Source organism: Ammospiza nelsoni, chromosome 6 (assembly GCF_027579445.1).
Source record: "Ammospiza nelsoni isolate bAmmNel1 chromosome 6, bAmmNel1.pri, whole genome shotgun sequence".
NCBI lineage: Eukaryota > Metazoa > Chordata > Aves > Passeriformes > Passerellidae > Ammospiza > Ammospiza nelsoni.
In genome coordinates this window covers 43,406,565-43,421,174 of record NC_080638.1, presented here as the reverse complement: position 1 = coordinate 43,421,174, position 14,610 = coordinate 43,406,565, and positions in this window count along the sequence as shown.

Below are 14,610 nucleotides of genomic sequence, written 5' to 3'. Positions count from 1 at the left end.
CCTATTCACAGGGACCATCATGAGTGATGTAGAACATATATTTGTGTTCAATTAAAAAAAAAAAGAAACACAACAAATGAGCAGAATTTGGAAAAATAATTGAGTTCTTTCAACAGGGAAAATCAGCAATGCCGCAAGCAATGCAACAGCACAGTAAAATGCTCTGGATAGAACAGACTACAAGGAAATTTCCAGAACTGATCAAAGCTCTGAGCTATCAATAAAAAGGGATAGTAAAAACATCTTCCACTAAGTACTTGGCCAATAGGCCATATGCAATAATATATATATTCCCCTTACTGGGAACTATTTACTGCACTGGTGGTAACAACTGTCACATCAAAAAGCTGAAATCTCAAGCATGTCAGAAATTTTATTTCTCCATTACCAGGAAAAATAAATCTACTTCAAAAGTCAGTTTTTCCTCCTCTACCTCTACTCTGCTCAGCATGATGTACTTAAATGTGAAATAGTGTCTAGTTTAGCAAGATTTTATAAAAGAAGTAAAAAGAACAGCTGAAGAAGGATGCTTGCTGTGCAGAACAGCAAGCTTTCTAGGTCTTACAAAACCAGACTCTTACATATTCACTAGAACACTTATCTCTGGAAGTATTTATGACTAGATAGAGGGAGGCTTCTAGGTTCTCCTACAGATCTCAAAGCAAACATTAAACGCTGCAGAGCCCTCCTGCACAGCAATGGCTGTTGCTGTTTACAGAGGAGCACACAGCACTGAAGTGACAGGAGCTGTACCAGGGGCTGCAGCTGTGCTGGGGACAGACAGCACAGGAGGACTGACAGCCACTGCAGCTGGGAGCAGGCATGTCTGGACACCAGAGGAGGTGACCAGCCTGGCATTTTGAATTCCCAATACCAGCCTGCACTGAATTAAGAAAACTATTCAGCAGCTGCAAAACTGCAGAGGCTGCTGAAAATCCTGAGTGATAACCCTTGTTTATTCAGCAAGGCCACTTAACTGGAATGGGTAATACACCAAGGCCCCACCACAATTAATTGACACATTCATTGACAAACCATTGCCTCCAGCTTGCTTGATGCCAGATGCTGACAGTTCTTGTGGACTCCCTGGTTGCCCTCTGCCCACAGACACATCCTGCTGCAGCTCAGGCTCTCCTGGGGACACGAGCACTTTGCAGGAGGGTTCACCAGAGAACTTGCTTGTGTAACATAACTTTTTCAGCCTCTCTGGCACCAAATATCACCCTTAGCTCAGGATTTCTGCAAAGGGAAAGCAGCAGGCTCCATTTGGAGCTCTGGAAAGGCAAAATGGAGGTTCTACAGCAGCTAAGGACCAAGGGAGAGTATTAAACACTCCATGCCTAATTGAGCATCTTTTCAAATTAGCCTGACTGCCTTATTTGCTCTTTTCAGACAGAACAATGAACCAAATGTTACAAAGCATCTGCAGCGCTGAGCCCCCCACAGGTGCCCTACCCCTCCTACTGTGCTGGGCCATGGCTGTAATGCTTTTGTAGAAAGAAAGCCTAGGCAGACTGGGCTTGAGAGCCCCTCTTTGCCCATCCTTCCCCACTTGGTGCTGGTAACATCCATTGCCACATGCCAGTTGCACAGGAACCACTCCCACCTAAACACATTTTGGTGGCTACAACACCTTGTACATAAAACTTTTAATTCAAAAAAGTAAGGCTTCCCTTTTAAATCAAGAACTAGTAAAGAGTATCTCACCAGGTAAACAACCTCTAATTATTTTAAGACAAACAAGTCTCATTTGCAAATAAAATGGGTACAAATGTGTTAAATGCACAGGGATGGTTTAACTCAGTGCAAGAGTAAGTCTGTAAAAATCTATAGCTCATGATGTATATAGAAGGCCAGAGGCTGGAATGATCTCATAGGCCCTTTGCAATTGTAGATTAAAAACTTTATAAAACATTATTTCTCTGACTCCTCACTGCTCCAGCCTACATCCATGCTCATCACCCCACATAGTCACTGTGTGCCTGCCCTCAAACCAAACCACGGAAACTACTGATCAAAAAGAATGCATGAACAGCACTCCCTATCTCAGTGCCTGTTCCTCCCAGCCTTGCTGGGTCACCAAAACATCAGCACTGGAAATTAAAGGTATCCAGTATAAGCTAGAGAGAGCTTTCCACCGAGCAGCCGTAAGAACTTTTTTGCAAATAGGGCAGAAAAGCGTAATGAGTTCAGAGCAAGCACTGTTTAATTAGGGCAGTATGAACTGTTGTAGCTTCTTCAAAACCCCACTCATTCCAAAAGTCCCCCGCAGAGCAGCCAGTGCTGAAGCAGACATACTCTTACCTGTGGAATAAGAAAGGAAAAAACTCTTCTGTTTCTCCTTGTGCATATTTCCACAAAATGCTTGTGGCAGAAAGGCCCAAGGAGAAAGGAAGGAAACACTTCTTTAGACTACCAGACCAAATTTGGAAAGGTAACAGTGATTTTCAAATCAGAGCAGTCTTTTGCTCACCTAAACATAACCTAAAGGACAGTTGTTAGCCTCTGCTATTGACTCAATACCAAAAGTCATGAATTTCAGGAGCAAGGAAAAAATAGCACTAGCACCAGTGATCAAATAATTAAGGATGTAACCTCCAGTTTTTGGTTTACCTGGGATGTAAAGAAACCCATTTACGAAATGCCTGCTGATAAGCCCACCAAGCAACACACCGAGGATAAGCCAAGGGGAGACTTTGATGTGCTTCTCCATTATCTGCACCACTGCTTCCTCGCCACACCAACATGCTCCAAATTCCCCTTCCAGCTCACCACCTTCCTGGTACATTTTACAAATATTTTTGCTTTAATTTGCTTGAATTAAAAAATCCCCACTGCTGCAAAAAGAAAAGCAGGAAGGACTGTGAATGTCTGCCTAGTTTAAGAAAGCTAATGTTGATTTAGACAACATCACATGCATAAGGCAGGCCTGTTTGTTGACATCCTGAACTCTGCTTGTTACTCATCTTAACAGCATCCCACGTTACTGGCTGCACTGCAACAGCCTCAAAATCTTTACAGTGTATTGACTCTATCTTGAGAGTTGCCTTATGCTTTCTCTAACTGTTAGATTAATAATTTAAGATCTGACACTGATCAGTTCACAGCATTTGTTCATTCACCTGAAAAACAGCTGCTGCATAAGAACAGCTATGGTTTACTTGCAACAAAAGCAGTTATTCATAGCTTTCCTCTTAAAAAAACCCAAAACAATAAATTATCTAACACAAAAAAAAAAACAATGAAAAAGTACCTATTTTGAAAGACAAAGTTTTGGTAAATGCTGTTATTTGATGCATTCAGAAACACTTTTTCAAAACAATGTTTGGAAACATTGTTTAATGAAACAACTAAGGCAAGATGCCTACTGAAGACTCTTTGAGCCCACCAGACACCCATGTGTCAGCTTTCTGGGTTTGCAGTAACAGTTGTCTGTCTTCTCAGAGAAACAGGTTGAGGACTAAAATGACTTATATTTGATTGGTTATCCATATGAAATGAAAATTTCAGATTCCGAAACAGATAAGACAGAAGACCATACAGCCTAAGCAATGTTTTCAAGAAATAAAAGTTTTGACATTCATACTAAGGAAGATTCTCAACTTTATTTCAAGTTAATCTAAGGTATAATTTCCAGAGAAGAATCCCATTTTGAAATAGCATCCAGCATTAAATCTTGGGAATTCTGATGCAATAAAATTAACATAACAGTAAGTATCATAAAGTAAATGATTGTTACTGCTATACAATTTTGCATGTGTAAGATTGCTCTGTAATCTTAGTAGACAGAGAAACATCCAGAAAATATAATTTCATCCTCTATTTGTCTACTGCTAACCTGTGTCTGACATTCTTCTAGGCACTTCCTCACTTTCTCATAAAGCAAGGGAGAGTAAAAATGCAACAGACCACATTTCAAAAAAAGAAAATCCTATAATAGTTTTGAATCCTCTGTTATTCACATCAATTTATCCCCTCAGCAGTAAGACAGCATTCAGCTGTCACTGATATGACCTACAGTCTTCCTCCATTCACAATGGGTAGCTCTTCCCTGTTAGAGTAAAAGGCCTGCTAAAACTGATTTATCCTGTACTGCCTTCTGTTTGGTTCGTTACGGTGCCATTCAGTTTGTTACAAGAAATTCCTCAAGCTGCTTCCATAATTCAAACATGCACAAGACAGCCAAAAGAGACTCTGTTGTCAAGCCCATCAATGTATTAGTTACACCAAATCCCAGCAGTTTTTGCAAGAACCAAACCATATAGCAGGTCATGAAAACAGGCTCAGACTTCTCATAGGCCTCACGATATCACTTGATGTACAGCTATAAATCAGTTTAAGAAGTCTCTGTATTTGCAAAGCTGTAAGACAGACAACCAAGAGTGACTGAGTTCACAAGGCAGAAACAAACAGCCCTTCTTTAGCTCAACCTTCCTAGATACTCTTGCCCCAGAGTACCCAGCCCAAATACCAGCATTCTGAGATGAACCCTCCCTTGTTCACCACCTAAAATCATCTGTCTCCAAGCTTTGATCACTGCCATGAGCACACCCCCCTGCACTAATAAGCTCTGCAAACATCAGAGTTCACTCTCACACGTAAAATACAGATTGAAGGAAGTCCTCAAGGTGCCCCATGGAGATCCAGGTTCACTCCTGACACCAGTGCTTCAGCTTTCACATCTGACTTCTACAAAACAGCCTCTCTTCATGGGTGTCTGCTGCTCCTGGCACAGCTCTATCACATGCTGGAGGAACTAAGACTTTAATGGTACACAGATAGTGTTCATGCTTGTTTCCCATGATTGCCCCTTGTGAAGAATCTCTCAGACAGCAACACTACCAAAGGCTGTATGAAAAGATGTTCTTCCTTTTCCTCAGCAAATTGCCAGTGGCTTTTAGGACAGCAAGCACAAAAGAAAATAGGCTCTCCTGACATTGCATCCCCCAGATTCAACTGTGTTGAAAAAGGAGGCCAATATGGGACCTTTTCCCTCCCGCTGGGACCTTGTCCGTCAGCTGGAGGCTGGAGAGTGTTGGGCAGAAATCATCACAGACCATGTAATGCAGTGTGCCTGGCTTTTATTCCCTCTCACAGACATCCACTTTTGGATGCTGTTGGAGAACAGAAACATGTTCTGAGCCATTATGGCAACCCATGTCCATCTTATGATGGACAGCTACCATCATCTACTCTCCTCTTTGAGCAAAGCCTGATGCAATTCCTCAGCTGAAGCAGGAAGCCCAAATGGGAGTGCTGGAACTCTCTTGGTCCTGACCTGGGCCAGTGAAATGACAAACACTGACCCTAACTTTCACAGTAAACTGTGACAGGAACATGACAACACGAGGTCTGTAAGAGCCTGTGGCTGAAAACAGACAATGGCAATTGTAGGAAGAGATTGGGAGCATCTTCTGCTCCAATCAGCTCAGCGTGGGACACTGTACTATTTGTCATGTTGAAGGAAATGCAATGCTTCTGTAACTAGGCAAGCAGCACTTCCTCATTCCCTTAGCCTCAAAGCAACAGAGATCCTTGCTGTTTAATGGAGATAGGAAAGAGAGCTGGAGAGAATTTTAAGGTGGGTGGTCTTGTTTGAGCCATTCTCATTAAGCTGTATCAATACTCAGCCAGGCCAACCACTGTTTTCATGGCCGTACCAGCTGGTCACAAAAATTAAGATAAAAAGAAACCAAATGAAGTTCTTTCCTGTCTGTGTAGAAATGTAAACTGATGGATGACCTACAAATGCATGAAATAACATACCTCTAAGTGTCCCATCATAAGCATATGTCTACATGTGCTGGCATTTTTCCACAAACAGCTGCACATTCACATGAACTTATCAGAAAACCACCAAATCCTATATTGACAGTTTTACTCTCACATTTGCACATAATTTCACTTCTACATAGTATGACAAACTCCAGCTCACCAATTTACACAAGCAGTGATGTAGACATGCCCTCAAACACTAAATCTGCCACTTTCCCTTCTCTTTTTCCTCCCCAAACAGGCAGAGGCACAGTTACAGGCATATACAATTCCCATGTGCATTCCTAAAGACCCTTCTGAGATTCAGCCACTCCATGTTTGTCCTGAAATGAACTAAAAGGCAATGCCAAACCTTGAAAAAGCAATGAGCATAGCTGTTAAAAAGATATTCAAATACATGTATTCTCTCATAATCATAGTCATTCCTAGTTAAATCAAAAAGGACAGAAATTTGCAGAAGAACCAATGCTAAGTAAGAACCTTGTTAAAACAGTGATGACAACAGACTGGCTTTGCAGGAGAGCTCTTGAGTTGGAAGGAATCTGCAAGAACATTGCACAGTATTCAATTTTAGACCTCATCACACTTAATACTCATATTAATCTGACTAGGCACAGGACAGGAATGTGCTAAAGTAATCTATTGGCATTCAGGAAGGAGTTTCTGTTAATACAAAGGAGGATCACAATATCCCAAGGATGGGCTGGATCATCATTAGGACTGGAAAAAAACAGAAATAGTATGTGACATAATATAGTGCTTATTTCTGACAATGAAATGCCATATCCAAATCCCTCCAATAGATCCTTATCAGCAGCAACAACAGCTCTCCAGACAAGCCTGGCAGGCTGCATCCCCTCCACAGCCACTGTCCTCTAGGCACTAAAGCACTCCCTGGTCATCAGTGAGGATGCCTGCCATTGGACTATCTCCAGGCTTTCCAACATCCTAAAACTTGCATTTTCTGTGGCAAATTTACCCCAAAACCTCTAGCTTTGTCTTGCCTTCATAGCTGAAAACATAGCTATGCTAAAGAAGAAATAATAGCCAAGCAAGTTTCCCTTTACACAGAAATCATATTAATGCACCACAGTGAACCTGGATTATATTAAGCATGGAGAAGCCCAGAATAGTTCCCCAGTTATGCTGGATGATCCCCAAATCATGACAACTCTCCTGCCCATCACCTTGCTTCTATGCTGTCCCTGCAGATCAGGATGCTGGAGCCCATGGCCTTTGACAGGTGATCAGTGCCAACCCCAGAGCAGGGAAAGTGACAGAGCCTGCTGAGTGAACTAGAGAGCCTGGTAACACACAGGAACAGAGGACAAAGGGACCTCAATGCTGCAGGCTGTTTGGCAGGTCTTGGGCTGAGGAACCCACTAATACAATGCTTCAGGAACCACCTCAACCCAGCCAGGTATGGCAGAGCCTCAAGGAGACAACACATCATCGAGGGCACTACACAAAGAAGAGTTGTCTTCTGTGCCTACACACCCTTGAATCCAAACCCTCCAGTTCCAAGAGCAGGCACGATGAGCTGCTTTCACCATGTTATACCTGGGGAAACAGACAACGGTTCAACAAGTGATCAGCAAAAAAAAAAAAATAAAAGGCATCAGGACAGAAACAGCCTCATCTATTTCACTGACCACCCACAGCACAGCTTTAGTCAGAAATCCCTCTACAACTGATGATTTGTCATACACGAGCTCTCAATAATTTCTCTGGTATGTGGCCTGTATTTATTTTTGCCCACATCTCCTCATTAGCGTGTCCTTGCTTGTTCCTGTGCCCCACTCCTCTGGCCTGTGTCATTATATTTCCATGTGCCATCCACAAAGCTACTCCTGCTTCTCTAAGCAGCTCCAAGCAGCACGTTATTCATCCTCCACACAGTCCTCCACCAAGCTGGTTCTCACCAGCATCAGGATTCAAAAACAACAGAATGGGAAAAAGCATCCTTGGAACCAGACAGCCAGACCTCATTTCATACCATAACAGAGGGCCTGAGAGAATTAATTTAGGAAGACCATAGGCACAAAGGCAAAATTCACGAGTCTTCCATTTGATTACATTTCAGAGACAAGATTTGGTTGGGTTTTTTTTTTACTTCCCCTCTACCTCAAATACATAGAAGAATAAAAAGGATAATCAAGTGCTGCAAACTATTTGAGAACCAAAGGAACTCCAAAGGAAATTAAAATTAGTTAAATATTTGTACAGTGCAGCTCTAATTTAATTAAGAGGGCTGCAGATGTGCTGAGGAGATCAGCAAACTACCTCCTTCACCTTAACCCTCTAATTCAATTATCACTGCAAAAATTTTAGCGAATTACTGACACAACTGAAACAAACAGAAATAATAACACCTTGCAAAAAAAAAAAATAATTGAATCCTCCTTCTCAAAACAGGTATCATGCAGTAAATATTTAAGAGCAGCACATATCTTCCCATATAAAGACCCTCAAGTTCTTACACTCCCTGGGAATTCCTGAAACAGGATCACTGAGCAAACGCTGACAAATCAGATATACAGTTACATTCACTAAGTGTAAGCAGTCTCTCTTTCAACCATTCTGCCAAACAATCAGTGTTATCACCAAGTGCAAGTGACAGATCTGGACAACTCTGTGTGTCAAACCCTTACTCTTCACCTCTCTGCCATGTACTGGAAACTGCAACTCTTAGTTAGGCAGTAACCCCTTCATGGAAGTACAGAGTTTACTGGGAAAGAGTCAATCTGCTGCATTCAGACATTTAGAGATTCCTCTCTGTGAGGAGAAAACCAGGCTCCCAAGTCCTGCCCAGTGAGTATCCTAAACACTAAACTGCATATCCATGTTTATGCTTTTATGCTTGTTTGCTCCTACTTTGCTCTCTAACATCATGACTATTTAATTTCTTCAAGCACAGAAGAGAGTCTTCAGAAACAGGCAAAAAGAGTTATACCTTCCACTGCAAAATTATCTGCTGGCTGCAGCAGCCTGAGAAATGCTACATAACCAGTGGCTCCCATAGGCAGGCTATGTGCTGCAGCCAGACAAAAAGAGTGGCTCCCATCATTTCCATGAGCAGGCTGGAACTGTACTCCTGAGAACAATTAGTGCCAGGATTATGGATCCCAACAGACACAAGCTACACACTGGCACTGAGCAGCACTGTCAAGAGAAACAACCCTGCACGGAGTTTTAGGCACTTCAGGAAATAGAAAACAGCAGCCTAATGACCTCCAAAATAAGTCAGTAGTGGGGAAAAATAAAAATAAAAGGACTTGGAAGATCTGTTGAGGGTTTGAGCACCTGAGAAGCAGTTAGATGGCACACAGTCATGTAATTTTCTTTTGTGGATATAGTTCAAAGTCTTATTTGCTGATGTTTATCCCAAAGCTCCCAAGTAATTTTATATGACCTCACATGTTGTCATCTTATTGCAGGTGTTCCATACTGTTGTCTCCTTATTGCAAAAGTTTCATACCTTCTTGGTGTTTTCTCATGGGCAGCTCCTCAGAGCACTGACTCTCTCTTCTTCTCAAAGTGGCCAACTGACTCCAGTTCCCTTCTCAACCAGCCACCCCACTCTTTTATAGCACTCTGCTTCTCATTGGCTACAGCTGTGGCCTGTTAAAGCCAGGCCTGTTCCTAATCTTTGATAATTGGCCCGGCTGCAACTCCTTAGGGGTAAAATTACTTTCTACACTATCTGTATTTTCCTATATTCTATCCCCCTACACTCACAAGAATTCCAGGACGTAATTCCAAAGACAGGGGTGCACACACCCAAGATTCTAGATATCCCTTAATAAAAAGCAAGAACACGTACAACTTGTGTCAGTGCCCAAATTCTCCAGATCACAATGCACCTTCCAGTGTCTCACTGGCTCTCACCCTAGAGCAGAGAGAAGAACAAAAGTTGTTCCTTGATCCAGCATTACATGGAATTCCCAGAACAACCCTATGTGTAAGGCTAACCTGCAATAGAGAGTCTCCCTCCTTATCCCCAGCTGAGATTAAATTAAGCTATATGCTCAAAATCATATAGACACGCAAAACCAGAAATACAGGTAATACCTTTCAGCCCCTATTCTGGCCATCAGAGACAAACTCTTCTGGCATCTTCGTGCCTCCCTGTTTCTGACCTAAGATACTTAAGTGCTTCTTGAGTGCAAAAGTATCTGGATCACCTACTTGCCATGGATATTGAAGTGCCACACGTAACACAACTCCTGTGGTTTTAATTCAGGAAGATACAAAACTGCCTTGTAGAGAGAAGAGGAGAAACAAGAAAGCCTTGCAAATTTTTTACAGTACCAATTACCTCAGCTTTTCCTGTTCTAGTTCCACCTCTAAAACTTGCCACTATTTCCATGGCTCTAGCAAATAATGCTCCACATCAGATCTCAAAGGGCTACTTAGATCACACCACAGGCCTCTGTGCTGTACCAAGAAGAAATTTTCCTTTATCACTGTCCTCAAAGAGAGACCGAGATGCACAAAGGATACAAAAGACAACAGAAGGATTTCAAGCACAAGTAATAAGAATATTGTGAGAAAAAGATTCAGAGACAAAAACAAAGTTCAGCATTTCCACCATCCATGTATCAGGAAGCAAAAGTTAGCGTTTTTACCAGCTCCAAACTAAACTAGCTACACTCCACTCCCCACAAAATATAACTAGGCACTGGTTAGCAAAGTCTTCCTGCTCTGTCCATAAGACCTAAAAGGCCCAGAATGCCATGAACTACTTGAAAAATACCAAACATCACAATCACTGATTAATTAAAAAGCAAAAAAAGAATGGGTCCAAGAGAAAATGAAATGAGGAAAAGCCCTCAAGCATAATTTGAAGAAAGTAGAGGCCAAAGGTAGAAAGAGAAAAGCAAATGTCTGGAGACACTTTAAAACAGGACAGCTGGGTGAGATTGTTTTCTGCCTTGCTCATAAAGGCTCCCAGCCCACCTCTTTGCTTTGACTGCTTCTTTTTGCCAAAGATCTTGTTTTCCTCCTTGTCATCATTGCGGGCTTTTTCCCCCTTTTCCCCTCAGAGCAGCTGTCACATTTACTCAGGTCTCATGAACTGCTGTGCTGCGGGTGCGTGTGATTAATTATTCCGTTAGCCTTCATTAAGTCAGTGGATTGGCACCCTGGTAGGGAGGCAGCGGGACCAGAAGGAGAAACTATTGAGAGCCAGCAGGATCTGTGTCCCACAGTTTGTGTGGTTTTTGGGCGTGTGAGCCTTTTGTCCTCAAAAATAGCAATATCTGAGTGGTTTTCTTATGCTTTGATAAACCACAAAGATTCTGCCTCAGTGCATGCCAGGCTCAGTAAAAAAAAAAAAAAACAACAAACCACCACGACAACAACAACAAATCAAGGTCCTGGAAAATTTTACTACCCCAATTATCCTTTTGCTGTTGCCTACTTAGTTTTGTGCACTGAAAACATAAAAAGCTAGTGTCATTAGCAGAACTGATCATTGTTTTTGTCCTCATGCCACTTTAAAGAGATAAACCAGAATCACCAAATACACCTAAAATGCTTCCTTTCCTACTTCACAGAAATACAGGTTGGTCTTGCAACAGCCCAGGGAAAAGAGCATAATGGGAGGAAAAAGAGACTCCATTTTGTTTGTTCCATAGCATTGGCTTCTCCCACAAAAGGACATGTTCTCAATGCTCAAAGATCAAAAAGAAAGCTCTAGTTCTATTCAAATTGCACATATTTATCTCAACTGTTTCTACCTGTCTGGAGCTTAACCAATAACTGAGACCAAGCTTTCAATACTTCATAAGATATAATTGCAGCCAAAAATCTTCATAATTCTGCTAGTAACTCTTCACTCTGCACTTCTGAAAAGAACACAATTTCTACAAGTTATGACACGTCCCTGTTTTCTTTGGAAGGATTCACTACAGATGTTGTTGGAATTTCTTCTCAAAAGCTCTCCAGCTCAAAACACAGAAATTCAGTTTTTGTCATGATGATATTGTGTTTCACTAGTCATACATGAACACTCTGTGGAAGAGAATTTGAATTTAGGAAATAGGGTAGTTTGACCACTCTAGTTATATTATGTGGTTTAATACACAGAGAAGCCAAAAACCAATCTTCTGCAGATTTTCTTTTTGTTTTAGTCACCATTAAAAAAAATCCCAAATGAATATAGTTTACAGCTCATTCTTTGCAATTTAAAATCTCAAAAATTTGGTTTACCACAATTGTAGATATTGCTATACAGCAGAGAACTAGGGGTGTCACAGTTGCCAGCTAAACCATAGCCAGCTACACCAAATCCAGATGACTGAAGGATGTATCCAAATTATGGCTTAAATTACTCCAGACTAGCCTCAAGGACCCCAGAATAAGCAGAATCCATTGACCCCATTTAATGAGGAAGGTACCAAAATGTCTCTCTGGGGAAGGGGCACAAGTGACTCAACATGGGGAGCTTCAACAGATTGTTTGAGACAGAAAGATCAGATAAAAGTCTAATAGAGCAGATGCTATAAGAGGATTAGGGCAAGCGGATTAGAAGCCTTGAGAATACAAAGATCATCAGACTCATGATTCCTCTTTAAACATAATCAGGAACAAGTATCCCAACTTCCCCTACCACTAACAATGCCCCACGTCCTTATTTGCTCTCTCCCTCCTCTTCTGCTTCCCAATCTCCCTCTCAATCATTTTATGTTCCTGAGAGGTTATTACCATCATGTGAAAGATTTGCATGAAGTCAAGTAGAAGTTCCCAGAAATGTGGCAGGATCCTCTTGGGCTAGGAGCAGCAGACTATGAAGCTGGCCAAGGACATACCAAAAACCTCAGGTCCTGATAAAAGCTGATCTTAGGTGGGCGGCAAGCAGGAATGCCAGATACCAGGGAGAATGCAGGCCGTAAATGGATGAGGCCAAGAATATAACTGCTTTTCCAAACATTCTACTGTCCAAAAACCCGCTGTTTACATGACAGTATCACCTGTGTGTTACACTACCTTCAGCTCTCTTTCAAGTAATTTAGTTATGGCTGAAGAGCCCACCAGCATCCACTGAATAACCTTCATCAAGTTACACAATACTGCTCTTTACTCCCAACGTTGTATCCATCCAGTTTGGGCTGTACTGAAAGCATCTATCCACAGGATTTTTCCAATTATCTTCTAAGAGTGTTTACAGATCTAAGTGTTGTGAAAAGATCACTATGTACTGAGGACCAGCAGTAGGAAGCTATGAAATGTATCCACAAAGTATGCATGTTTGACATTTGCTTAACTTGTCAATATAAACCCACAGGCATCCAAAAGCACAGCAGGAAATATCATGCTATTCACAGGACCAGCCACACAATGGAAAGCAAGAGTTTAAGTAAACAACTGTGCATATGCTATAGGCTGAAATAAAAAATCTTTTCCAAACAATTATGAATCAACTCAGAGTTTGTATGTAATTCATTGTGCTGTAAAAACATCTGATTTAATCAAATGATTTGAAGCACTGTATAACAATTCACCCAATTCCACTTCAAGTAAATCATGTCACCAACAGTTTTACAGGGCCTACAAAAAACCCAAACAGTCTAGAAGCCCTCATTGTTGAAATGAATCATGAAGTCAACCTACATTGACTCCATGAACATAAATATGCACGTCCATGGCAATGCACCTCTAGCTAATGTCACAGGTGGCAAACCTCCTACAAACTACGCCATAGGCTCTGGAATGGGAGGGTTCCATCTTCTAGAGATCAATTGCATTTTGACACACTATACTTAGCTCTGGGTATTGTCTCTGAACTCCTCATGACCTCTCCTGATGCCTTCCAAACTGATCTTGCAGTTCAGGCCCCACAGAGTTTTCCTCATGGCATAGGCTCCAGATCACTGTCTTATCAACCTCCCCTCCCAAAGCCTGGTTTATGTGTGCTTCGTGTTTGTAAGCAAATATAAGTAGATCTTTAATTCCATGTTCCGTATAAGTCATAAATCACCACCCACCCTTTCTTCACCAAAGTTCTCCAACTTTGGTGCCAAATGAGAAAAGTGGTAAAACACCCATCAGGATGTTTCTGCAATCAGCAGACTTGGCCAATGCCCATCCCTTATCAGAAGGAATGCAACTGTTTACCACAATGACTGAAAATGTACACGTCTCACCTCAGCTTTGCACATGACCTCTGCTTACTCACCTCTTCACGACAGCTCCTGGTGTTTGGCCTTCCTCCACAGAACAAAGAAAAATCAGGTACCATGGTTTTCACCAATCAGCCCCACCAGCTTGTTGGGTTTTCTTTTCAGTCCCAACAACAGGGCTGTGTGGCTGCATGCCTGCAAACCCTGGCTAGCTTCCCCCTCCAATCCCTCACACCAGCCTTCAGAGAATTTGCCATGACAGGCTGGACACCTGGCTGAGGCCAAGGGAAATCCTGCCCATCACAAAGAGAGCCCTCAGCCAGACACATACTTCTCTTCCAACATGCCGAGAAAGGAGAAGACCCAACCCCTGCTACTGGTGTACACATGTCCCCTCCCCAAGATAACCCAAGTTTCCTCAATAGCCATGACACTGCCACACACACCAGAAACACCCATACAGCACTCCAAGGGCTGTACAAAACAGCAGTGTTACTATCACAAATGACAGGCTGACAACAGAGAATATTTCTCCTGTCTAACTCTTATGACATCTGAACGGACAGTTGTCCATTCTGCAGCCTTGTTTCAGTCTCTCATTCTGATGAAAAAGGGGAAATAAGGAGAAACAAGGATAGCAAATCAATCACAATCTGATAGAGAGCAAAACTAGCTGGATGCACTGCCAGTAAATTCAGCTGTTCTACAGGGA